The sequence below is a fragment of the Capricornis sumatraensis genome, chromosome 4 (genome assembly GCF_032405125.1).
Source record: "Capricornis sumatraensis isolate serow.1 chromosome 4, serow.2, whole genome shotgun sequence".
NCBI classification, from domain to species: Eukaryota; Metazoa; Chordata; class Mammalia; order Artiodactyla; family Bovidae; genus Capricornis; species Capricornis sumatraensis.
The window spans coordinates 43,460,191-43,484,507 of NC_091072.1; the positions used below are offsets into that span (position 1 = coordinate 43,460,191).

A 24,317-nucleotide genomic window follows, 5' to 3' on the forward strand; every position below is an offset into this window, starting at 1 on the left:
AAATGACACCGTGATTACTAAACCACTCAGAAGCTCAGCTTAAAAGTGAACTGGGCATGTTTGATCTCATTTTTCTCTCTCACCTCACAATAAATCCGACAGAATATACTGTCATCTTTGCCTTCTAAGTGCGCCCGGAATCCAAACTCCTGTGAGCGAAGCCCCTCAGTCCAGGCTGCAGCATCCCCGGCCTTGACACAAACCTTCCAGATGTCGCCCTCCCCACTCTTGGAGACCAGTGGTCACACTAACCAGCATCAGCACCGCCAAGAGCATCCAAGCTCGTCCAGAGCACATTCTGAAGATCCTCGCGTCCCTGCCCTTCCTGTTGACCTCACCTGCCGCGGTTCCCATCTTGATCACGTCCTGCCAGCAACACTGGCCTGGGTGTTGCTCACCATCCAGGTTTCCTCTCATTTCAGTCCTCACACCCAGCATTTCACTGCCTGGAATGAACTTCCCCAAAAGCTCCCTATCTCCTCCCTCCCCTCTGTCTGTGTCCACTGGGAGGTCAGTTCCTCTGGGAGCTGAGCCTGACCTCAGGCAGCCGCCTCCTCCAAGCCCTGCCCTTTCTGACCTCGGCACCATGACACTGTTTGCTGACATGACCACTTCTGAAGCACCTGCCCTCCCCAGGAGAAGGTAAGCTCCATGAAGTCAGCGAGTTTGACCTTTCCTATTGCTATATTCCTACAAGGAATAAATATTTTGTCAGTTCTCAGCTTAATATACACCCATCCCACTCCTGACTAGAGTGTAGAAGCAGGAAACATAGATAAATGATGGATGGCAGATAAACAGAAGGTGATTGATAAATGATAAATAGATATGATAGATAACTAAATGCATTTCTTCTTCATATAACAAGGATTCCAAACATGACATGATTTCTGTTCACCAATCAGCTGACCTTGCATGAATCTTTGGTGTGAGTGGGAGTGAGAGACCACCAGTGTCCAGGTTCAGGGAATCAATTTTCCCAGCAAAATTGTGGCAGAGATGGTGAAAACGGTTCCAGGGAGATGACCTCACAGCTGAGTGGTCTGCCAGAGGCTGTGGGCTCAGGGGCGGGGGCCACAGGGCTTCTGGCCATGGCAGAGACAAGGGCGCCCAGGGCGCGGGCCCAAGCCTGCCCTCCAGGCCCAGTGATAGCCCGAATGCCCCATCACCCCTGCTTCCCCTCTCCACATAAACGAGAAAATAGGAGCCACTGTTACAGCTGAGCCTCCATCAACACACCAGCTAAGCCTCCTAAAAACCACCCAGGAGATACCAGTCGATTCCCACCCTCCAGGTGAGAACATCCACACTAAAGCCAGGATGATGAGTTCTGACTTCATCCTAAAATCCATGGGATCCACTGAACCCTAATCTGTAGTAAAAGGACATAATTAATTTTGTGTTTCGGAATGTACGCTCCAGCAGCCGTTGGAGGGTCTTAGAGAGATGGGAACTGATTGCTAACAAAGAAATCAGAACAGTGTCTAAGAAAGCCATCTTGATTCACATACTTGCACACTCACACACAAGATGAATAAGGTTCACACTTGTCAATCTAGTAACAAGCTATTTCACAAGCAAAAAACACCATAATTAAACATGTGGTTGTGGTGGTTTTAGTTGCTAAGTAGTGTCCGACTCTTGCAGCCCACCAGGCTCCTCTGTCCATGGATTTTCCAGGCAAGAATACTGGAGTGGGTTGCCATTTCCTTCTCCAGGGGATCTTCCTGACCCAGGGATCGAACCTAGGTCTCCTGCACTGCAGGCGGGCTCCTCACTCACTGAGCCACCAGGGAGGCCCTAATTAAGCACGCAGTGTGTGCTAATTTCTCAGCCTCGCCAAGACCAGGGCCGGATACTGTCCTGAGGACAGCTCTGCCACAGACTCGTCTGGCCTGCCACGTGGGAGCCAGCAGAGACGCTCGCACAACAGGGATTCCCCACTGCGCCTGTCACCACTGTCTGTCCTTCACTGTGTATCAGCTCCCTAATGGCTTCACGCCTGTGATAACAAGTCAGCATCTGATGTGGCAAGAATGGAACGTTGGGATTACATGGTTTGTGTTGTTTAATCAAGGTGAACACATTTAGCAACCCCACAGAAAAAATGACATCCCTATGTAGATAATTAAACCTAGAGACTCTAAACTGTTTTTTTTTTTTTTTGGTATCTGTACATCAATTCATCATGAGTTACAGATTCTGAGAAAAATAAAATCCTTGCTGGCAACCTGAGCACCTCACTGACCACTATGCCTTCAGAGAGCTCTCCTCCTGGTCACACTTATCCTGGCTTGGGGGGGGGTCACTGTCCCTGTGGTTCATTCACTAGCCTGTTCAATGCAGGCGAAGGTCAAGCTGAGTGCCCTGACTCTAGTTAAACTGAATCAAATGATTAGCACAATCTTGTCCTTGTTCACAGACCAGAAAAATCTATCAGGGAAAGAAATAAAACTGATTCAGACTTACAAAGCTTAAAGCAATGGTAAAAATATGACTTTAACAAACAACTTCTATTAGAAGTCCTTGTATTAGTTTGCTAGAGTTTTCCAAAACAAACAACCACAGGACTGGGTGGCTTCAACAAGAGAAATTTACTCTCTCGCGGCTGCTGTACGACTGACAGGAGGAAGGGATGGACGGACCTGCCCGCCTGTCAGGACAGGCATGGGGTGGTCACAGGCAGGACGTCGCACCCCGTTCTCAGATCACACTCCAGCCCTGGGGGGCGGGCTGGCACCTGCACACTGAGGGACCCTGACTTCCATAGAGCACAGTGGGTTTTCAGTTCCGCCCGGACCTCCCGCCTGCGGCTCGGAGTCAGTGAAGACCTAGCTGAGACGAGAACCATCAGGAGACAGACGCGGTCTGGTGTGCTTCCAGGCGCACAACACAAACGGTCATGTTAGTAGCTTTCCAGCTACTGAGTGGGCGCCCACTCTGCGTGTTTGCATGGAAAATTAAAACAGAGCAAAATTATATTAAATTTTGATATGAGTCGCTCGATTTTCATCTAAAATGTAATAAATTAATGTATTTCTTGATAGTATCTAATTTATAGACTCAGGCCCCGTTCTGAAGACATGGGGGAGTGGCTTTTTGCATCAATGGAGGTGACCTACGACCCGCATCAGGGGATGTGTCTGTCACGCAGGGAAACTGAACATCCATGTCAGAGACGGACTTTTACAGAATTGAAGGTGCCGAAGGCTGCCATTCTGCTGAGGCATGAGCTGGCTCCCAGGAGTCGGGGGCCAGAGCTGTAGCACAGCAGGTGCCCATGGTGGATGGGATGGCAGTGCTGGGAGGTGAAGGGTGAAGAGTCGAGAAAGCGGGACTGAAGTGACAACCACATGCTCCCAGATAAGCTTCCTCTGCTGCTGCTGCTGCTTTTGAGAAATTCAAGACTGAGACGGGGCTGCTCAAGAGTTCGCAAAAGATGGAAAGAAAGGAAGGAGGAGGAAACCCAGTGCTAGATGCTGTACAAGGCCTCGGGTCCTGGAAAAGTTCTACTTTTAGAGCGCGTCAACTTTCTCTAGTGATGACAATTACCCCCTGACTTTCTCCAGGAAGTTTCATCTTCCCAAAACACTACCATTAAGTATCTTTTCATTATCTGTAAACAACCCTCCAGCGAAAGCATTAGAAAAATATCACAATGAAGTGATAGTCTGGAAATCATGTCACTAATTTAAGAGCGGTAACTGCTCCTTGTAACCACCTCCCAGTGGATGTCCTGCATTGCACACAGAGGGTGGCAGACAGGAAGGGAGACACATGGCCCCTGTCTGCCCAGGCTGGGAGTTCATCTGGGACCTCAGGGACACTGTGAGGAGCTGGTGACAAGCTCCGCCCCCTGAGTCCACCATGCAGAACAGGGAAAAGAAGGCCTGCAGGAGACAGGACGCCATGATGCGGAGGCCAAGGAGAGTTCCCAACTCCGGGCCCAGGGCTGGGGGTGACCCACAGGTGCAGGGAGGGCACTCGGAGTGGAGCGTCTGCTGCACACCCCGGGCTGGGCAAAGGGCTGCCCTCGGGCTGTTCTCTCCCTCCTGGCAGGATAATCCTGGGAGGTGGGCACAGAGAGTGAGCTCAGACAAGCAGCTGATGACGTGAGAAGAACTCAGCTGTAGTTTCTGACGGAGAATCCCCAAAGACTTGATCCAACAACAGACAGATCTACAGTGTAGTGATTTTAACGGATTTAGAAGCAAGTATTACGCTAGCCTAAGCTTCCGCCTGCTCTAAAATATACTGCACTTTTGAGGCCAGAAGCCCCAAGATGACTTTAGAAAGAAGCGATTGAGAAAAGCTGGGGGAGAGAATGTGGGGAGAAAATCAGTGTGGGGAGAAAACCTCTATTTCCTAAGGCTCGTTTACCAGAAATACGTACGTCCCATGTGTAGTTGACTTAATAGTAATTACAGTGGAAAATCGAAAAGCTGGTGGGGCTATAAACTCTAGAGCAAATAAATATGTTTCTTACAACACGTTTTCATGGGATATTATAATAATTTCTAAAATCTATAAATAAGCAGTTATGTTTCATTGTCTTATGCAGGAAACACCTGTTTGGTGGTTTCTGAATGACAGGGTTTACAGGCCTTGGTCTTTGGAGTAACCGGTGAATCTGGGGAAGGAGGCATTTTGGGTCCAGTTCAGCTCAGCTGGAGCCGGGCCTCCCTCTGCACCCCCTGCCACAGGATGCAGGCTTTTTCTTTTCATATGTATTTGTTATTTTAAATCTTTTCATGTTCTCTGATTGGAAAAGCTTTTACACGATTGACCATTTCAGGTTGAATCACTGTATGCAGGACAGGGCTCCCAGCACCCTTCATGACAGAGTCCTGTATCTGCTACCCCAAGTTCTCTGCCAGTAACCCGGACGGACTCACCATGTATGTGTGTGTGTGTGTGTGTACATAAAATCTGTATCATGTGCATGTGCACGCACACGGTAACGGTGAACGGCTCTCCAGTGTGGATCTGCTGTGGACACTGGTGAGCATTTTCCTTCAGTTCTAACTGAGGCCCTATTTGTACTAACAAAGCACAAGACACATGTGGTTCTGAATATGCCTTTTTTTAATGATGCACAGCACCTTTGAGATTAGAACATACTGTAGACTGGGCTTGACTTCACTCACTCGGTTGGACTCTCCCTATTCTGTTAAATAGATGCACCTTGGAGAGACCTTTTCTAGAGATGGACAACTATGTTCGCTTCCAGTCTTTCATTCCTATGAACCCTCTTGCAATAAACAACCGTACCTCTATTGATGTGATTCTATGCACATTTCCATGTAATCAACTTCAGTTCAATTAGTTGTTACAAGCTTTGTGTATTTTAATTTTTTTGCGACTATCTTTATTGTGGTAAAACACAAACCTCTTCATATGCTTTACTGTTTTTTTTATTTTCTTGACTATTGATTATGTCCTTCTGATAGCTTTGGCTTCCCTAGTTTCTCAAGGTGTGATATTAGGCTGTTGATTTGAAATCTTTACTCTTTTTTAATGTAGGCATTTACAACTATTAATTCCCTGCTAAGCACAGCCTCTGTAACCTCCCATGTGTTTTGGTATGTGGTGTTTTCATTTCATTATCTCTGTGTATTTTCTAATTTTCTGTGTGATTTCTTCTTTGATCATTGGTTGTTTGGAATGTGTGTTTTTCCACATACTTATAAATTTTCTAGTTTTCCTCCTATTGTGGATTTATAGCTTTATTCCATTATCCTCAAAAACACACTTCATATGATTTTAATTTTTTTAGATATATGGAGATGTGTTTTGTAGCCCAAAATATTGCCTATCATAGAGAACGTTCCATACTCACTCTGGAAGGAGTAGAGGGGTATTTAGAAGTGAGTTTGCTCTTTTCGAGCAGAGCGTTCTATTAACACACTGTATATGTATTATATCTAGTTGGTTTACAGTGTTGTTCAAGTACTCTGTTTTTCCTGACCTTCTATCTAGACATTCTATCCATTACTGAATGTGCTTCAAATCTCCAAGTACACTTGTTAAGTTGCCTATTTGTTTCTTCTACCAATATTTGTTTCATATATGTTAGGACACTATTTGGTGCATATTTTTTTAAGTTATATTTTCTTGGTGAATCGACACTTTTATCAGCATATAAATATCTTTGTCCCTCATTTGTTCCATTACTTCCTTTTGTGTTTCGCTGTTTATTTGTAGTGAACCATTTTTATTTTCCTTTCATTTCCTTTTGTGTATGTTGTTCAGTCGCTCAGTTGTGTCTGACTCTTTGCGACCCCATGGACTGCAGCACGCCAGGCTTCTCTGTCCTTCACTATCTCTTGGAGCTTGCTCAAACGCATGTGCATTGAGCCGGTGATGACATCCAACCATCTCATCCTCTTTCATCCCCGTCTCCTCCTGCCTTCAATCTTTCCCAGAATCAGGGTTCTTGTCTAGCGAGTCGGCTCTTCCCATCAGGTGGCCAAATTATTGGAGCTTCAGCTTCAGCATCAGTCCTTCCAATGAATGGTCAGGGTTGATTTCCTTTAGGATTGATTGGTTTGATATCCTTGCTGTCCAAGGGACTCTTAAAGAGTCTTCTCCAGCACCACAGTTCAGAGGGATCAATTCTTTGGCACTCAGCCTTCTTTACTGTCCAACTCTCACATCCGTACATGGATACTGGAAAAACCATAGCTTTGACTATATGGACATTTGTCAGAAAAGTGATGTCTCTGCTTCTTAATACACTGTCTAGGTTTGTCATAACTTTTCTTCCAAGGAGCAAGGATCTTTTAATTTCATGACTGGAGTCACCATCTGCAGTGATTTTGGAGCCCAAGAAAATAAAGTCTGTCACTGTTTCCATTGTTTCCCTGTCTAATTGCCATGAAGTGACATGTATGTATTTTTAGATTTTTTTTGTAGATCAATTTAGGATGTTGGAATTACATTTATCTTCCTAAAGGAATTCTCCAGGCAAGACTACTGGAGTGGGTTGCCATGCCCTTCTCCAGGGGAATCTTCCTGACCCAGGGATTGAATTCAGGTTCTCCTGCTGCATTGCAGGCAGATTCTTTACTGTCTGAGCCACCAGGGAGGTCCAAAATTATAACAATCTAGTTCAACTGATGCAATACTAACTTTTATAGCAAACAAAAACTCTGCTTCTGACAGCTCCATTCCTCTTACTGACTTCCACAAATCATACCTTGATACCTGTGCCCAATAACATAGATTTATAATTATCTTTTATGCAGTTGTCTCAATTGCTATAATCACTGTAGGAAACAGAAAGTGGAATTATAAACCATAAATACAGCAATGTCAGCTTTCATACCTGCTCATGTAGTTACGTTTACTGAAGACCTCTTTCTTCACAGAGCTTTGAGTTGCTGTCTTCCATTCCTTTATTTCAGTCTGAACAACTCCCCTCAGCATTTCTTTCAGAGAAGGTCTAGAGGTACCAAACTCTTTCAACTGTGTATTTTATGGGACTGTCTTAATTTTGCCTTCATTTTGAAGGAAAGGTTCAGTGAATACAGATTTACGTGGGAGTTTTCTCCCAGGCCTATAGGCATCAGCCCATTCTTTTCTGAGTATACTGGGCTCTATCTGATGCCAGCGGGTCCTTTGGGCTCCCTCAACTTTCTTCACTCTTTTTTCTGTTTCTCAGCCTCTAGTTTCAGTTGTCTTGTATTAAAAGTTTGTGAATTCCTTCCTCTATGTGTTCAATTTTCATTTCAGTCACCATACTTTTCCTCTCCAGAATTTCTCTTGGATTACTGTAATTTTCTATTCATATTCTCACTTTGCCCATAGATGGTTTAGCTCTTTGAGCATATTTAAGACAATTATCTTTAAAATATTCACTTAGTAAGCACTATGTCTGGAATTTCCTTAGGAGTGGTTTCTTTCAAGTTTGTTGCTCTGAATGGGCCATACTTTCCTGTTTCTTTTGCTTTTTTAAAAAATTAAAAATTTAAAACTTTCCTATATACCTTTTATTTTTTATATGAAAACTCTTCCCAGGACTGACTTTTTGCATTGTTAAAGGCTACTGTAGTCTAGTAAGTTTTCAAACTTTTTTTGAACAAAACTGTATTTGCTCTGGTATGTGGTCACTAAGGTCACTGTTCCTTACCTTAGACCAGCTAGTGTTTTGAAAGAAATTTCTTTGAATGCCAGGAGCTAAAAATAGAAAAAACAAAGAACAAACAGAACTGTCCTCCCAGTCCTTCCAGACTTTCCTGGTGCTGAGCTGCCCTCCCAAGTGTCAGCAGGCTTGTGGGAGCGCAGACACCAGCCTGAAGCAAGCCCAGCATCTTCTCAGGTTTCTCTGAACATGCACACTGACCTGGATACATGTGTGGCTGTCTAAATTCCCTCGCACACACAGGTGGTGCTTTTTATATAATGGCAAAACACACATAAAAATATGACAAGCAGCTGGAGGAAAGGAAAATGGAAATTCTACCAGCGCTTCTGACCATTTTTAAGTTGCTTTTTTCTTGACTGAGCCTCTCTGGGTTGCTGTGACCTCTGACCGTTTCCCAGCACCCTGGGACTCGTAAAAAAGAATCCTTTCTGACCGTCTCTGTTTCTCCCTCGATGTCTCTGTGAAGGACTGGACTTGGAGCTGCCTTCTCCTCCACTGAGCTAAAGCCACTCCCTCTCACCTTGAATTTCCCTTCACAGACGTGTTGGTCATGGGACCGAGCATCTAAGGCCTTCACCAGCATTGGGCAGTAAGCTACATTTTATCTTTGTCATTTTGATGAGAAAAAGTAAAACACTTCATAAAAAACGTTTCCTTTGTCATTAAAAGAGGCTGAGCACCTTCTCCTATGTTCAGAAGTCACTAATGTGTACTTATACAGTGAGACATGCACTACCCAGTCAGCTAGTAAAGCAAGTAAATACGCAAGACAAACCACGGTGCCTCACCCAGCAAGTGATTCAGGACTCGGGCACCCACGGCTCTAACTCAGAGAGGGGTATGCAGGCGGTGGGGGACACTCGGGAGGGTGGAGGCATGGCCATGCAGAGGAGGCAGGGTGTCAAAGCCCGCAGGACTTGGCACACGCAGTTGAGGCGATCTAGACTGACTGCTTTCCCACACGTCCTTTCTGCTCTCTGTTTCATTTGACATTTTTTTTTTCATTTTTTAAAAAGCTTCTTTTGCTAGAAACTAGCAAAAGAAAAACTAGAAGATACATAGAGGCAGAAACAACTCACTGCAGTTGATTTTGTATTACCCTCTCTCCAGTTCAGAATCCTGGTGAATGGAAGCAAACGTCATCACACAACAAGGTGGGGAGAGCATCCTTGCTCAGAGCCGCTCCCTCGGAAAAGGACAGCAGGGGACCCACCCTCAGGACACAGAGGTTACGTCCCAGGGAGACTGTCTGCTCCTCAGGTAAGGAAAGCAGGGCTTCCGTGTCCTTGAAGACAGCTGGGGAACCACCCTCAGGACACAGTGGGCTGTGCTCTGAGGAGACTGTGCTCAGCTGGCCACGCTGCCCCCATGCCGCCTGCAGATGCAGGACTGCAGCACCGCCTTGGCAGGGGGTGCAGGCGCAGCTCCCATTACAGGCTTCAAGCCAATTAAATGAGCGCCTTTATATCACAATTATTTTTGGGAGGTAAGGAGTAAATCTTGGGGGAAATGATTCATTTTGCAAGGTCCAAACCAACATTCAATCTAAATCCCATTCCTAGTGAAATAGTTACTGGCCGTATAAACAAAACAACAACAACAAAAACACATAAAATAATCTTTGCACCAGGAAAGAAGTAAATTCATGAGTAATTTGCTAACTTGCTGATTATAATCCAGAAACTTTAGAATTAGAAAAATACATTACTAAATAGTTTTGAACACCAATTAATTATGTGTTGCTTTGGTAGAGTCTGTGAAGAACATATTAAAAAGCAGAGACATTTCTTTGCCAACAAAGGTCTGCCTAGTTAAAGCTATGATTTTTCCAGTAGTCCATGTATGTGTATGGATGTGAGATTGGACCATAAAGAAAGTTGAGTGCTGAAGAACTGATGCTTTTGAACTGTGGTGTTGGAGAAGGCTCTTGAGAGTCCCTTCAACAGCAAGGAGATCCAACCAGTCCGTCCTAAAGGAAATCAGTCCTGAATATTCATTGGAAGGACTGAAGCTGAAACTCTAGTACTTTGGCCACCTGATGCAAAGAACTGACTCATTTGAAAAGACCCTGATGCTGGGAAAGACTGAAGGCAGGATGAGAAAGGGATGGCAGAGCATGAGATGGTTGGATGGCATCACCGACTCAAAGGACATGAGTTTGAGTAAACTCTGGGAGTTGGTGATGGACAGGGAGCCCTGGGGTGCTGCAGTCTATGGGGTCACAAAGAGTCAGACATGACTGAGCGACTGAACTACTGTGAAGAACAGTGAAGAAAACGAATGCACTTTCTTTAAAAGAATAAAAATGCTCTTTGGGACATTTAAACAGAAAGCCATGTGCAGTGCATGCCACCAGGAGCTGCTGTCATGGTCTGTCCTGGACACTGCAGCTTCTTTATGTGGGTCTTGTTCACGAGGATCCTGTGCGGGCGCTGTTGTCCAAACCGGAAAACGAGGGAAGTACCAACAGAACTAGTCTAGGGCTAAGCCTGTATTTAACCAATTCTTCGGACCACATCACAGTTTTGAAGGAAGTTGTGTGACTGAACAATAGGTCATGAGGACTTATTTTAAGGAAAATGCAAAACAAACATGTGATCTGTGTAAAGCAAACAGGGCAGCGCTAAAGATCCAGAGGTTATGGGGCCCTACGAAACCACAGAAGCATCTGCCACTGTGTGTTGAGATTCCCTGCGACCTCACTCTTCATGTGGGCTATTTCCGATTTCCACAAATCCTCGAGGTAGACTCCGCTTTCGTCTTGTAAAGAAGGCTGCCCTTGGGGTCATTCAGTTGCAGAGCATGACAGCAGCATGGGAAGTGAGCTGGAAGCTATACCCAGTGCCCTCGGACCTCCCCCTGCACCCATGGTGCTGCCCGGACAAGGCCAGACGGGCACTGTGCACTGCGGGCTCACCTAGGGGGGCACCTGCCGTGCTTCCCCGTTTCCTGATTTTCACTTGCCTTATTCCATCACGATCTGGATAATCACAATGGTGTGATCACTCATCTAGAGCCAGACATCTTGGAATGTGAAGTCAAGTGGGCCTTAGAAAGCATCACTAAGAACAAAGCTAGTGGAGGTGATGGAATTCCAGTTGAGCTATTTCAAATCCTGAAAGATGATGCTGTGAAAGTGCTGCACTCAATATGACAGCAAATTTGGAAAACTCAGCAGTGGCCACAGGACTGGAAAAGGTCAGTTTTCATTCCAATCCTAAAGAAAGGGAATGCCAAAGAATGCTCAAATTACCACACAATTGCACTCATCTCACATGCTAGTAAAGTAATGCTCAAAATTCTCCAAGCCAGGCTTCAGCAATACGTGAACTGTGAACTCCTTGATGTTCACAATGGTTTTAGAGAAGGCAGAGGAACGACAGATCAAACTGCCAACATCTGCTGGATCATGGAAAAAGCAAGAGAGTTCCAGAAAAACATCTATTTCTGCTTTATTGACTATGCCAAAGCTTTTGACTGTGTGGATCACAATAAACTGTGGAAAATTCTGAAAGAGATGGGAATATCAGACCACCTAACCTGCCTCTTGAGAAATCTGTATGCAGGTCAGGAAGCACAGTTAGAACTGGACATGGAACAACAGACTGGTTCCAAATAGGAAAATGAGTATGTCAAGGCTGTATATTGTCACCCTGCTTATTTAACTTATATGCAGAGTACATCATGAGAAACGCTGGACTGGAAGAAGCACAAGCTGGAATCAAGATTGCCGGGAGAAATATCAATAACCTCAGATATGCAGATGACACCACCCTTATGGCAGAAAGTGAAGAGGAGCTAAAAAGCCTCTTAATGAAAGTGAAAGAGGAGAGTGAAAAAATTGGCTAAAAGCTCAACATTCAGAAAATGAAGATCATGGCATCTGGTCCCATCACTCCATGGGAAATTGATGGGGAAACAGTGGAAACAGTGTCAGACTTTATTTTTTGGGGCTCCAAAATCACTGCAGATGGTGATTGCAGCCATGAAATTAAAAGACGCTTACGCCTTGGAAGAAAAGTTATGACCAACCTAGATACCATATTGAAAAGCAGAGACATTACTTTGCCGACTAAGGTCCGTCTAGTCAAGGCTATGGTTTTTCCTGTGGTCATGTATGGATGTGAGAGTTGAACTGTGAAGAAGGCTGAGCACCGAAGAATTGATGCTTTTGAACTGTGGGGTTGGAGAAGACTCTTGAGAGTCCCTTGGACTGCAGGGAGATCCAACCAGTCCATTCTGAAGGAGATCAGCCCTGGGATTTCTTTAAAAGGAATGATGCTAAAGCTGAAGCTCCAGTACTTTGGCCACCTCCTGCGAAGAGTTGACTCATTGGAAAAGATTTTGATGCTGGGAGGGATTGGGGGCAGGAGGAGAAGGGGACGACCGAGGATGAGATGGCTGGATGGCATCACTGACTCGATGAACTCGAGTCCGAGTGAACTCTGGGAATTGGTGATGGACAGGGAGGCCTGGCGTGCTGCGATTCACGGGGTCGCAAAGATTCGGACACGACTGAGCGACTGAACTGAACTGAACTATTCCATCTGCAGGGACGTCTGATCTTTAATTTACGATCCGCCTCTGCGTGGATGACAGACGACGGCATCAGATGAGACTTCAGAGCTGTGCCTTTTCAGGTTAATCTAGCGGTGTCAGAGGCTGTGTGTCGTATGTTAGTTAATGAGAACACTGACACACAGAAGACTGATGAGCAGGCCCAGTGCCCCAAATGTCCATGCAGCACGTGCACTCAGCTTTTGGGAAACTATTTCCCCTGCGTTTTTGTAACACTGGATTCATTCTCTCTCCTGAAACTCTCGGAGAAGTATTCAAGAAAATTTTAAGTATAATCACATAAATTCAATTTACCTCATTGCATTAAGAAAAACAATCACTACTTGGTCCTTTCCTTACTCTGTTTTCTTCTTTTAAAAGGAAAAATGGGTTAATAATCTTGGTTTTTAGCCAGCTATCATTGTAGTCCTTGTCCTCGGATACTCTGCTTTTACTGTAAGCGTTTCATCGTTTCGGCAGTGAGAGTATCCTTACTTTTAGCGTCTCATTCACTGCTTTCCTCATAAGTGAAAGTCTGGGAGGCTCAGGTTTCTCCCCGTTCAGTCCTGCCCAGAGAGCTCTGCACACGAGAGTCCCAGCTTCCACCGTGGTGGCCTTGCCATCCCACCTGCCCCATGCAGCATCCACACCACCTGATGCAGTGGGTCCAGGCTCTGGTTAACCAACACGTGTGACGCTGTAGCTCAACAGTGCCTGACCCTGTGGGCAGGTCCAGACACCAAACCGGAAGTTCTCAGACATGTTTCAGTCCCTTCAAGGACACGCTGACCGGCTACCCATGCAGCTTTTCCCTGCCTCCAGCTGCAATATCATGAGTATGGAGAGGGCCTCTGTGCGGGGAAGGCCATTAAGAACTATCTCCCCAGCCCCAGTTCCACCCATGACCTTACTGAAGAGGGAATAAGCCTCTTGGATGGTCTGAGTGGTGCAGGGCCTCTGTGTGGGAAGGCCATTAGGGACTCTCCCCCGACTCTGATTCCACCCATGACCTCAGAGAAGTGGGAGTAAGCCACTCGGATGGGCTGAGTGGTGCAGGTGTCCTCTGGGAGCCCTCTCTCCTCACAGGGAGAAAATCACCACTTGTCTTTAGGAGTGCATTAGCTGCTCCATTTACTGGGGAGAAAAACACGCCCTAAAAGCCCATCTCTCCCAACTTCCCTTGTGATTCTGGTCCAGGAGAGAGGACGCTGCAATGTGGGGACAGAGGGGGGCCCCAGGACGGTCGGCACTGTCAATGATGAAGTCAGAAGCAGATGGAGGACAGAACCAGCTTATGTAAGACATGGCCCCAAGCCTGGGGATGAGAGAAGGGCTGCAGCAGCCCCCAGGGCACCAGCGTGAGCCCGGCCCTTCCTTCCCTACCCTGTCCACTGCGGCTTCCCACTGAGCTGGGCGTCTGCGGCGCTGGGCCCCACTGCAGGCGGAAAGGGGCCCCCTGGGCTTGCTCAGGTTTCAGTGAACACACAGAACTACTGATTCTCCATCAAGAAAAGCTGGTATTATGAAGGAAAAAATAAATTACTAAAGCTTACGGATTGGACTAGGGATTCAACATCATGTATCAGTTGCAGGACAATCAGCTCATACACTGGTTTTCAAGATCACGAGTCCTTTCCATTCCCATGAAAACGTGGAGTAAAAACATCACCCACTGGCCTCCCTCTCCTCATCCTGTTGGCGGTTCTTGTTTCCAAGGAAGTTCTCGCCCCCTTGGACCCGGGGCCCAATGGCAGGATGAGCGTCCACTTGGTTACATCCTCAGGACAAAGCCACGAGAGAGCGGGTGCAAGCAGTAAAGCCAGCTGTGTGCTTCCCCAAACTGAGCCCCTGGGCAACACAGCTCCAAGGAGGATGCAGCCGCGTGAGGAGCAAGCGAAACCAGGTCGGGTTTTGCCCACTAGACTTTCCAGGGCTGTTCTGGAGCTTTACTTTCTGTCTCCCCAATCTGATGCCCGTCTTGGCCACGGTGCTGTCCCTAAGCAGAGCGGCCCAGCGCCTGGCCAGCGCCCCTGAGTAGGTGACGGTCACTTTCCTCATGTCCCCGGCATAGGCAGAGTCACTCCCCATCTCTTACAGAAACGCTACATCTGGCCCCAGCTCTCTGATTTATTAAACTGATGCTGGTTGCGTGGTGACACTGAAAGGTTGAACAAGATGGATATCCTCCCACCCGGGCACTTGGGGGCTGTGGCTGAAACACTGCTCTATCTTCCAGACACCAAGTCTGAGACTCAGAAAAGCTGGGGGAGCAGGGCACTCTTGGGGGCCACCATCTGGTCCCAGGACCCTCTCCCTTTCTGCCTTAAGTCCAGGGCCAGCCCATGCACGATCTGGTGGCACTGCTCTGAAAGTTGCTTCTGGACTGAGCTGTGTCCCCACCTGCTCCCAAATTCACGTGTCCAGGCTGAGCCCGGTGTGACTATACATGGAGTAAGGAGGTGACCGAGGTTACATGGGGCCACAGGGGTAAGGTCTTGCTCCCACAGGACCAGTGCCCCTACCTGCGAAGACCATGAGGTGGCTCTCTGCCTGCCAGGTGAGGATGCACCACAGAAACCACACTGCACCCCGGGGAGGGTCCTCGCCAAGGCTGAAGCCGCTGGACCCCAGGCTCCAGATGGTGGGAAACCATGTCCGCTGGGGACGGAGCCTGTCTGTGGCCTCTTGTGTGTCAGTCTGAGCTAATCAGGTCAAACGTCATTCCAGTTGTTTTAAATTTTTACTTACACAAGGAAGTCGCTTCAGACCGAATGCTGACCTACTTCCACAGTGCAGCCCAGGGAACTGTAGATGATAATAATTATATCATTCTGGTTTTATGAAGTACTTTTCTTCTGGGCAGTTCACAGCACTTAAAAAAAAATAATTTAAAAATATGAAGTGGGGATGAGCATTATTGGTCCTAATTGCAACCAACCTTAGAAGACAGACTTCTAAATTAAGCATCTTAATTAAAACTAATTGGGTAGTTTCTGAGCCAAGACGTACATAGTAAAACCTAATTCTTTTAAAAAACATTTATTTAATTAAAAGTTGTTAATACAATTTTAAAAGTTACTTTCCATTTACAGTTATCACAGAACATCGGCTGCACTTCTTGTGCTGTGCAATCCCTCCTCAAGTCTGTCTTACACCTGATTCTTTGTGTCTTTCGCTCCCACCCCTATGTCGCCCCCCTTACTGGTAACTACTAGCTTGTTCTCTAGGTCTGTGAGTCCGATTCTTTTTTGCTATATTCACTAGTATGCTGTATCTTTTAGATTTCACATATGAGTGAGATCATACAGCATCTGTCTTTTTCTTCCTGACCTGTTTCACTGAGCACAATGCCCTCTTGTCCTCGCACGCTGCTGCAAGTGGCGACATTCTCTTCTTCACGGCTGAGTAGCACTCCTGTGTGTGTGTGTGTGCACGTGCATGTGTGTGTGTGCGCGTGTGTATGCATTGTGGAGGAGGAAATGGCAATGCTTGCCTGGAGAATCCCATGGAAAGAGGAGCCTGGTGAGCTACAGTCCATGGGGCTGCATAGAGTTGGACACGACTGCTGAGACTTGCACGTGTGTGTGTGTGTGTGTGCATATCCACCGCATGATTTTCTATTCATATGCACAATCTACCTCTCACAACAGCATTTCTGTTACTACGGAATACTTGCTTCATACGATTTTCTGTGAAACCTCTGTAACTCTGTATTTCTTGGGTTATGGCAGGAACCTTATTAAACATACTTATAATTCTGCAGTAAAACATTAGATGAAATCCACGTGTGAAAAAGCCTGTGAATTCATTTCTGGGTTTTGAGCTTGTTTGCCTGTTTCCCAGGTGGGCAGTGGGAAGGCCTTGCTGATCAAAGGCCAGGCTGGTGACCCTCCAGCCCTGGTCCTGCCTGCCCAGCTGGGGGTCTCCAGGGGTCTCAGGGAGCACGGTTGCCCCACAGCAGCTGGTTCAAAGGTCAGAGTGTCATCCAAACAGCACACTGGCCACTCTGTGTGCTTGAGACGTGACTGAGCCAACCTGACCGCACGTACCTGTTCCCTCTACCCACAGCTGCTGGAAAGGCCGTCTTCACCGGGCTTATGGCCTCTCTTCACTGGCAGCTCTCGTCTGCATGGCCATCTCCAGGACACTCACCACCTCCTCTCTCCAGAGCCCTTAGGGTCTGGGCCCAGGGTACGGCTCAACCACCCCTCGGGAAGGGGCCCCTCAGGCCTGCCCAGGCTTCTGGAAGGTTTGCTTGTGCCCCAGCGGCCTGTTTAAGTGACCACCGCCTCTTGTGAGCTTGCTAGTTAGAATCACAGTGCCTCTCATCATTCATCTTTGCAAAAGGTTTTCATTAAGAAATTCTTATAAAGAAACCCTGCAGCACTTTCAATAACTCAGTGAACGACTCTCTGACATGAGAGGACCCTCGTCCTGGCACAGGGTGAGTTGACTAACTATGAGCTTGACTTGCAGCATGGTCTTCTCTACGGACGTCCTCTCGAATTTCTTCCTCGTGGTTACATCAGTCACAGGCTGGGAGATGTCCTGTGTTACTGGTCTCTGGGGCCACAATTTCAGCTCAGTTCTGGCCTCTATGTCCTACAAAGTCTTCCCACAGTTGAGTTTACCACAATCTGAAGTGTCCTCCTGGGTGTCTCCATGCTGGTTGCTGATGGTGTCTGGTATGGAGCCTTGCTCAGCCTCTGCAGGATGGGGGTGGGTGGATGGATGAGTGAGTGGATTGGTGGGTGGGTGGGTGAATGGATGAATGAGTGGATGGGTGGGTGGGTGGGTGGATGAGTGAGTGGATTGGTGGATGGATAGATTGGTGGGGATGTGAATGAATTGTGGTATATGGATTTAAAGAATTTAAATTCTATCTGATTATTTATAAAAATATTGAAATAAAATTATGCCCAAGGATTCTCATTACCAATTATTTTCTCTGTGTTCCCTGTTTTGTGGTATCTGTTTTGCACCACACCTCTCCTCTGTGAAACTTATGATTTAAAGTTCACGACTGAAGCTGCAGTTCTCAGAGGGCACGGCTGGCAACCTCTTGAGCACCCTCATCCTAAATGCGAGGGGAGATGTGTGGCTTTCTAACCTATGTTTTACACACATATATTAACATCTATTTATAGAGATAAATACGTATCTTTCTGCAGACACCTGTGAGTCCCCGTCATCTGAACTTCCCTGTCCTTACAGTCGCCGTGGACCCCTGGGGGCCATCTTCCTTCTCAGCCCCATGGAGACTGCGCAGCAGAGGGAGGAGGGGGTCGGCAGTCCAGCCTGTGTGCCCTGCATCAGCACAGCGCCAGGTTTTCACACATTTCTCTCACCCTGTCCTCACCCCAGCTGTCCTGTCTAGCTTGTTCTGCACACAGAGAATGAACTCTGGCGGGGGGAAATGCTTCCCCCACCTCCACCATGTCCTGGAGGCAACAGGAAGCAGACTCTGAGAAGGGCCCCCGTGAGCCCCAGCCCTGTGCCCTGCGAGCTGCACTGTCTGGGGTGCAGGCTGCCCTTCCCTGTGCCATTGACACAACAGCTGAGGCTCACTGGATCCACTGCACCAGACCCTCGGCATGAGTCCAAGGGTGTTAGACTCTTTAGGTGCTTCCTTTTCAAAGTGAAAAATGAAAAGTCTGTGTTCCTTTTTCCCAGGACTTGTCAACACTCAAAATTCGTAAGACTTCATATAGATTTTGAAACCAGCCTTTATCCTTCTTCAGGCATGTTTATTCATGTAGGATCTCAAAAAGAATTTACTAAAAGGCAGAGAGTCCATGGCCAAGATCAGCCGACAACCCGTCGCTCTCCTTCCTGACACGCTGTGTATACACGGAGGGCTGAGCAACGCTGAGTGACGACACCTGCATCTGATCCTGATGATCATTAAGAACATTTTTGGAAGTCACGAAGCATAAGCAACCAGAATCCCACAGAGATTAAAGGTGCCTTGCACAATTCTTTCAAGCACACATTGCAATTTATTCACAAAGTTATAACTGAGGTTCTGGGAAGGAGCTCAAGGTAGCCCAGGTCTACAAGGATAAGACATACTCAAGAAAGTGTCAGATTAGATCTCACGTACATTTATTCTTCAGTACTCAGCCACGAAGGCCCAGCCCAAGAGCAGCAGGCAGGAGGCACAGCCCAGTGGCCACCTGGGCTCCACACCCCAGAGCATGCCTGAAACCAGCACTCAGGGCGAGGCTGAGAGGCAGCAGCTGACAGCAGACACAGGCAGGCTGTGAGCAGACACGGCCAGGATCCAAGAGCCAGCGGGCTGATTGCAGACAGATAGGACTGCGAACGGATGCGTCCAGGATTCCGGCAGCTCACGGCGGTGGTCAGAGGCCATCCCTGCACACCAGCAGCACGGTGGTGGGGTTTCTCCTCCAGACACAAGTGCGTACTAATCACAGTTCCTGAAGTGATTCCAAATCCCCAGGCATGTGCTGGGGAAGGCATGCAAAGGGTGGATTTCGCTTTAAGCAAAACAGCACCTCTCTCCCCCTCTCTGCAGAGTAGAGGGACCACTGCCTGGGTGTTCCCAGAAGGCTCCTTGGAGTTGTCAAGGGATCGTGCCTTTCACAAAGACATTTCACTCCTTAGTAGATAAACACACACACACACACACACACACACACACACACAAATATACACACACTGAACACATGTGTGTGCTTTGTGTGTATTCTATATGTGGTGGTGTTGATTGGTCAGTAAGTTGTGTCTGACTCTTTGTGACCCCAAGGACTGTAGCCCACCAGCCTCCTTCATCCATGGGATTCTCCAGGCAAGAATACTGGGGTGGGTTGTCATCTCCTTATCCAGGAGATCTTCCCGACAAGGGACTGAACCCAGGTCTCTTAAGTCTCCTGCACTGCAGGCAGATTCTTTACCTCTGAGCTGCCTGGGAAGCCTCACCCAGGTGTGTACACTACATGCACGGAAGCCCACCTGTCTGTACCACACAGAGGTGTGTATAATAGTCACTTTTGATGATGGTCAGATGGTGATGAATATAAGGAACTGGCTGACCCTCTTGACTTAAAAAACTCAACTCAGTCTTGACCCGGGGGCTCCCGTGATGCAAGATGCACCCTCGGCCCTGGGACCCAGGCCATCAGGACACAAAGAGCCTGGGAGGCTGTGCGCCATCACAAGGGCCCTGAGGCAGGTGGACACGGGAGAACTCCTCTAACACATGGTCTCAGTAACTAGAAAGATGTGGGGAAATGGTTCCCATAAAGCACACACAGGACATTATGAGTCACTGCTATGCAACACGGGTCACGGCTGTGTTTCCATGATGTTCTGGTGGAAAGATGGCATTTTCTGCCATAACAAGACAACATTCACTGAGCCGAGTGTGATGTGATTAGAATCCAGTGCTTGTGAAAAGCCTTTATCGCACCAACCAGCAGGAGGGAGGGAGGGGAGAGCCTCGATCCGGGCATGGCGGACATCTCACTGTGGTTCTGTTTGAGTCTGGGAAACAGTGGTGAGTAAATACCCCTGCCCCCATCCCCCCTGCACTGGGCAGGGCGGCCTGGGATTAGTGAATTGCCCTCTGGAGCCCTCAGAAAAGGGCATGACCTTTCCTTCCAATGTGGTGTCCCACCCCCTCAAACCTGATATTTGTTTTGTGTCAAATCAAGCTGACATAGGTCCTCTGAGTATCTGTTTCAGAAAAAAATAAACTATTAAAATATGCTGATTAATACCAGCCCCAGAGAGAAACAGTAGCATCATCTAATAAAAAGGAAATTGCCAAGAACTGGAGAAAGACACTCGGAGATTCGGTTCTGCTCTGTCTGCGATGTTCACGACTGTGTTTGTTTTCATAAGGATGGGGTGGGGGTGATGCTGAGAAATTCCAGAGACAAGAGGCACGAGGATATTTTCTGTTCAAATGGGGATGAACAGCTAAGGCCCTGACAAGTAAATTTCAGCACAGAATAAAATGTGAGATTGTTTCAGGAAAAACTCCAGGCCCAAAGGAACATAATGAGGAAATCTCCTGTGCCATTGACCCCACTGAGATACACTGCACGGGACTGCAGAAGGTGGGGGAGCAAGAGAGGAGGGCGAGGGAGGCCGTGTCCTGAGAGGAGGTGGGGATGAGGGGGTGTGTGTGAGAGAGAGAGACGGAAGAGACACAGAGAGAAGGGTGCAGACACAGAGTCAGACAGACAGAGGAAGCTGGGGTGTCCGCCCACACAGCTCTCCGCTGTCCCTTAATATGAGGGAGGCGAAGTCAGCGCCTCAGTGCAACCTTGGCTCGAGCTGGTTTGGCACAAGACCCTGTGCTAAGCACCCACATACAATAAGTAACTGGAAAAGACCCACAGCAAACAGGGCTGGTCCCTGCCTGAGGGAAGATGGCCAAGCAAGGGTACGCTGCTGGGGACAGACACTCTCACGCAGAACCTGGGTGGGAACGGACAGTGTTCCCCAAGAGGCGACAAGTGACCTGGAGACACGGGTGAGCAGGAGTGAGAGGAAGGAGGTTTTACAAGGAAACCGATGACTCACAGGGAGAAAAAGGTAAGCTAGAGGCAGAAGTGTGTATCTGACAAACTCCAAATAATTCACTCCTTTGGACCAAAACCTGGGCTCATATTTATGTCCCATTTCTCAGCTAATTAAGTGTCCAAACAACACCTGCCATTATACTTGGTAACAGGTTACTCATCATATTTTTTGCTCATTTACTTTCAAGCATATTTGGGGGGAATATTTAAAATAAAATAAAATATTTGCAGGCTTCCCTGGTGGCACTAGTGGTAAAGAACCTGCCTGCCAATGCAGGAGATGGAAGAGATGTGGGTTTGATCCCTGGGTCGGGAAGATCCCCTGGAGGAGGGCACGGAAACCCACTCTGGTATCCCTCCCTGGAGATTCCCATGGACAGAGGAGCCTGGCGGGCTACAGTCCACAGGGTCGCACAGAGTCAGACACCACTGAAGTGACTTAGCACACACACACCACATGTGTACAGAAGTTGTCAAAATAAACATAGACAAAGTCACAGAAACTATATGAAAAAGGCGAGAGCTATCACTTCACACAAGAACTGAAGCTGACGTGGTGTGCTGCCAGCTGCCCAAGGCGTAAGTGCGGAGCTCACAGCGTCTGCAGACGGGATGCCCCTTTGCTCAGAGACCCCGCGCCGAACGGCTCACACTGACCGCGCTATCAGCAGGAGTCAGGGGCTCAACCTGTCATCTGCTCACGCTGTCCTTCACTACCTTGGACGGAGGGAGGGTGGTTCTTTCTGTGGTGGTGGCTGTGCAACATTTTGAATTGTACACTAAAAATGGTTACAAAGGCAAATTTTATGTTTTATACACTTTACCATGATAAAAAGAAATGTCATGTCTTTGAAACCTTGCCTCATGCAATTCTGTATGTGTGGACCACTCCAAGCCTTCCAGCCAGAGTGTCTTCAGTTTGGTTCAGTTCAGTCACTCAGTCGTGTCTGACTCTTTGCGACCCCATGGACTACAGCACATTAGGCCTCCCTGTCCATCGCCAACTCCCAGAGTTTACTCAAGCTCATGTCCATTGAGCTGGTGATGCCATCCAGCCATCTCATTCTCTGTCGTCCCCTTCTCCTCCCGCCTTCAGCCTTTCAGGGTCTTTTCAAATGAGTCAGCTCTTCGCATCAGGTGGCCAAAGAATTGGAGTTTCAGCTTCAGCATCAGTCCTTCCAGTGAATATTCAGGACTGGTTTCCTTTAGGATGGACTGGTTGGATCTCCTTGCAGTCCAAGGGACTCTCAAGAGTCTTCTCCAACACCACAGTTCAAAAGCATCAATTCTTTAGCGCTCAGTTTTCTTTACAGTTCAACTCTCACATCCATACATGGCTACTGCAAAAACTATAGCTTTAACTAGATGGACCTTTGTTGGCAAAGAAATATCTCTACTTTTCAATATACTATCTAGGTTGGTCATAACTTTTCTTCCAAGGAGTAAAGTGTCTTTTAATTTCATGGCTGCAGTCACTGTCTACAGTGACTTTGGAGCCCCCCAAAATAAAGTCTGACACTGTTTCCAGTCTTTTTCCATCTATTTACCATGAAGTGATGAGCCCAGATGCCATGATCTTAATTTTCTGAATGCTGAGCTTTAAGTCAGCTTTTTCACTCTCCTCTTTCACTTTCATCAAGAGGCTCTTTAGTTCTTCACTTTCTGCTATAAGGGCGGTGTCATCTGCATATCTGAGGTTACTGCTGTTTCTTCTGGAAATCTTGATTCTAGCTTGGGCTTCATCCAGCCCAGCGTTTCTCATGATGTACTCTGCATATAAGTTAAATAAGCAGGGTGACAATATACAGCCTTGACGTACTCCTTTCCCTATTTGAAACCAATCTGTTGTTCCATGCCCAATTCTAACTGTTGCTTCCTGACCTGCATACAGATTTCTCAGGAGGCAGGTCAGGTGGTGTGGTATTCCCATCTCTTTAAAGATTTTCCACAGTTTGTTATGATCCACACAGTCAAAGGCTTTGGCATAGTCAATAAAGCAGAAATAGATGTTTTTCTGGAACTCTCTTGCTTTTTTGACGATCCAGTGGATGTTGGCAATTTAATCTCTGGTTCCTCTGCCTTTTTAAAATCCAGCTTGAACATGTGGATGTTCATGGTTCACGTACTGTTGAAGCCTGGCTTGGAGAATTTTGAGCATTACTTTGCTAGCGTGTGAGATTAAGTGCAATCGTGCAGTAGTTTGAGCATTCTTTGGCATTGCCTTTCTTTGGAACTGGAATGAAAACTGACCTTTTGCAGTCCTGTGGCCACTGCTGAGTTTTCTAAATTTGTTGGCATCCTGAGTGCAGCGGAGTGTCTTCAGACACTGCCATTGAGTTTAACTGCGTGTCTCCTTGCATGTAAAGTCTGCGTGCATCCCCTCAGACACAGGAGAGCCCAGAGGAGCCTGAGTCTTGCCCCGAGGTTGCTGACATCCTGTCTCTGAGCCTGTCTCCTTCTTGCCCTCACAGATGCTGACTGCATGGTGACTCTCTTCCTGTCGTGACTAAACTCTGACCCACTGTAAATGGTTTAGAGCCGTATGTGGTTGTAATCCCCGAATAGGGATTGAAAACTTTCAAATGAGATGAAGGTCTGGGAACCAGTTTTGTGGGGAGGTAGGGAGCACAGACTCACTAGTCAACTGTCACCAATGACTGATGCACACACTGAGGCCCAGGATAAAGTGCTCCTGAGCCTCACTGTTCATGTCTATGAAATGGGGATGATAATGTTCAAGTACTGGTGTGTGCTTAAATGTGATTTAAGGAAGACAAAAACAGAAACAAAGAACAAGAACAACAAATAGGAAATGATAACAAATATGGTAGATGAATCTAACTACATCAATAATCACTTTGAACACCAATGGCCTAAACACATCAGTTAAATAGATATTAACCCAACTATGTCGGCTTTCACTTTGAATGCCAATGGTCTAAATGCACAGATTAAAATACTGAGATTGTCAAAGTGAATAAAAAAACATATGTGTTGTCTGTAAGAAACCCACTTAAATACAAAGACATGTATAAAGTGTAGGCACTCAGTAATGTCTGATT

The 24,317-nt window shown here is 47.0% G+C and overlaps 1 protein-coding gene across 1 annotated transcript in view; it reads right to left on the reverse strand.

The window, feature by feature from the left end:
* Window positions 1–24,317, reverse strand: part of DLGAP2 (DLG associated protein 2) — a gene marked incomplete at its 5' end in the record, with an annotated part of 465,714 nt that overhangs the window by 226,540 nt on the left and 214,857 nt on the right. The gene's annotated exons all lie outside the window — the stretch shown is intronic.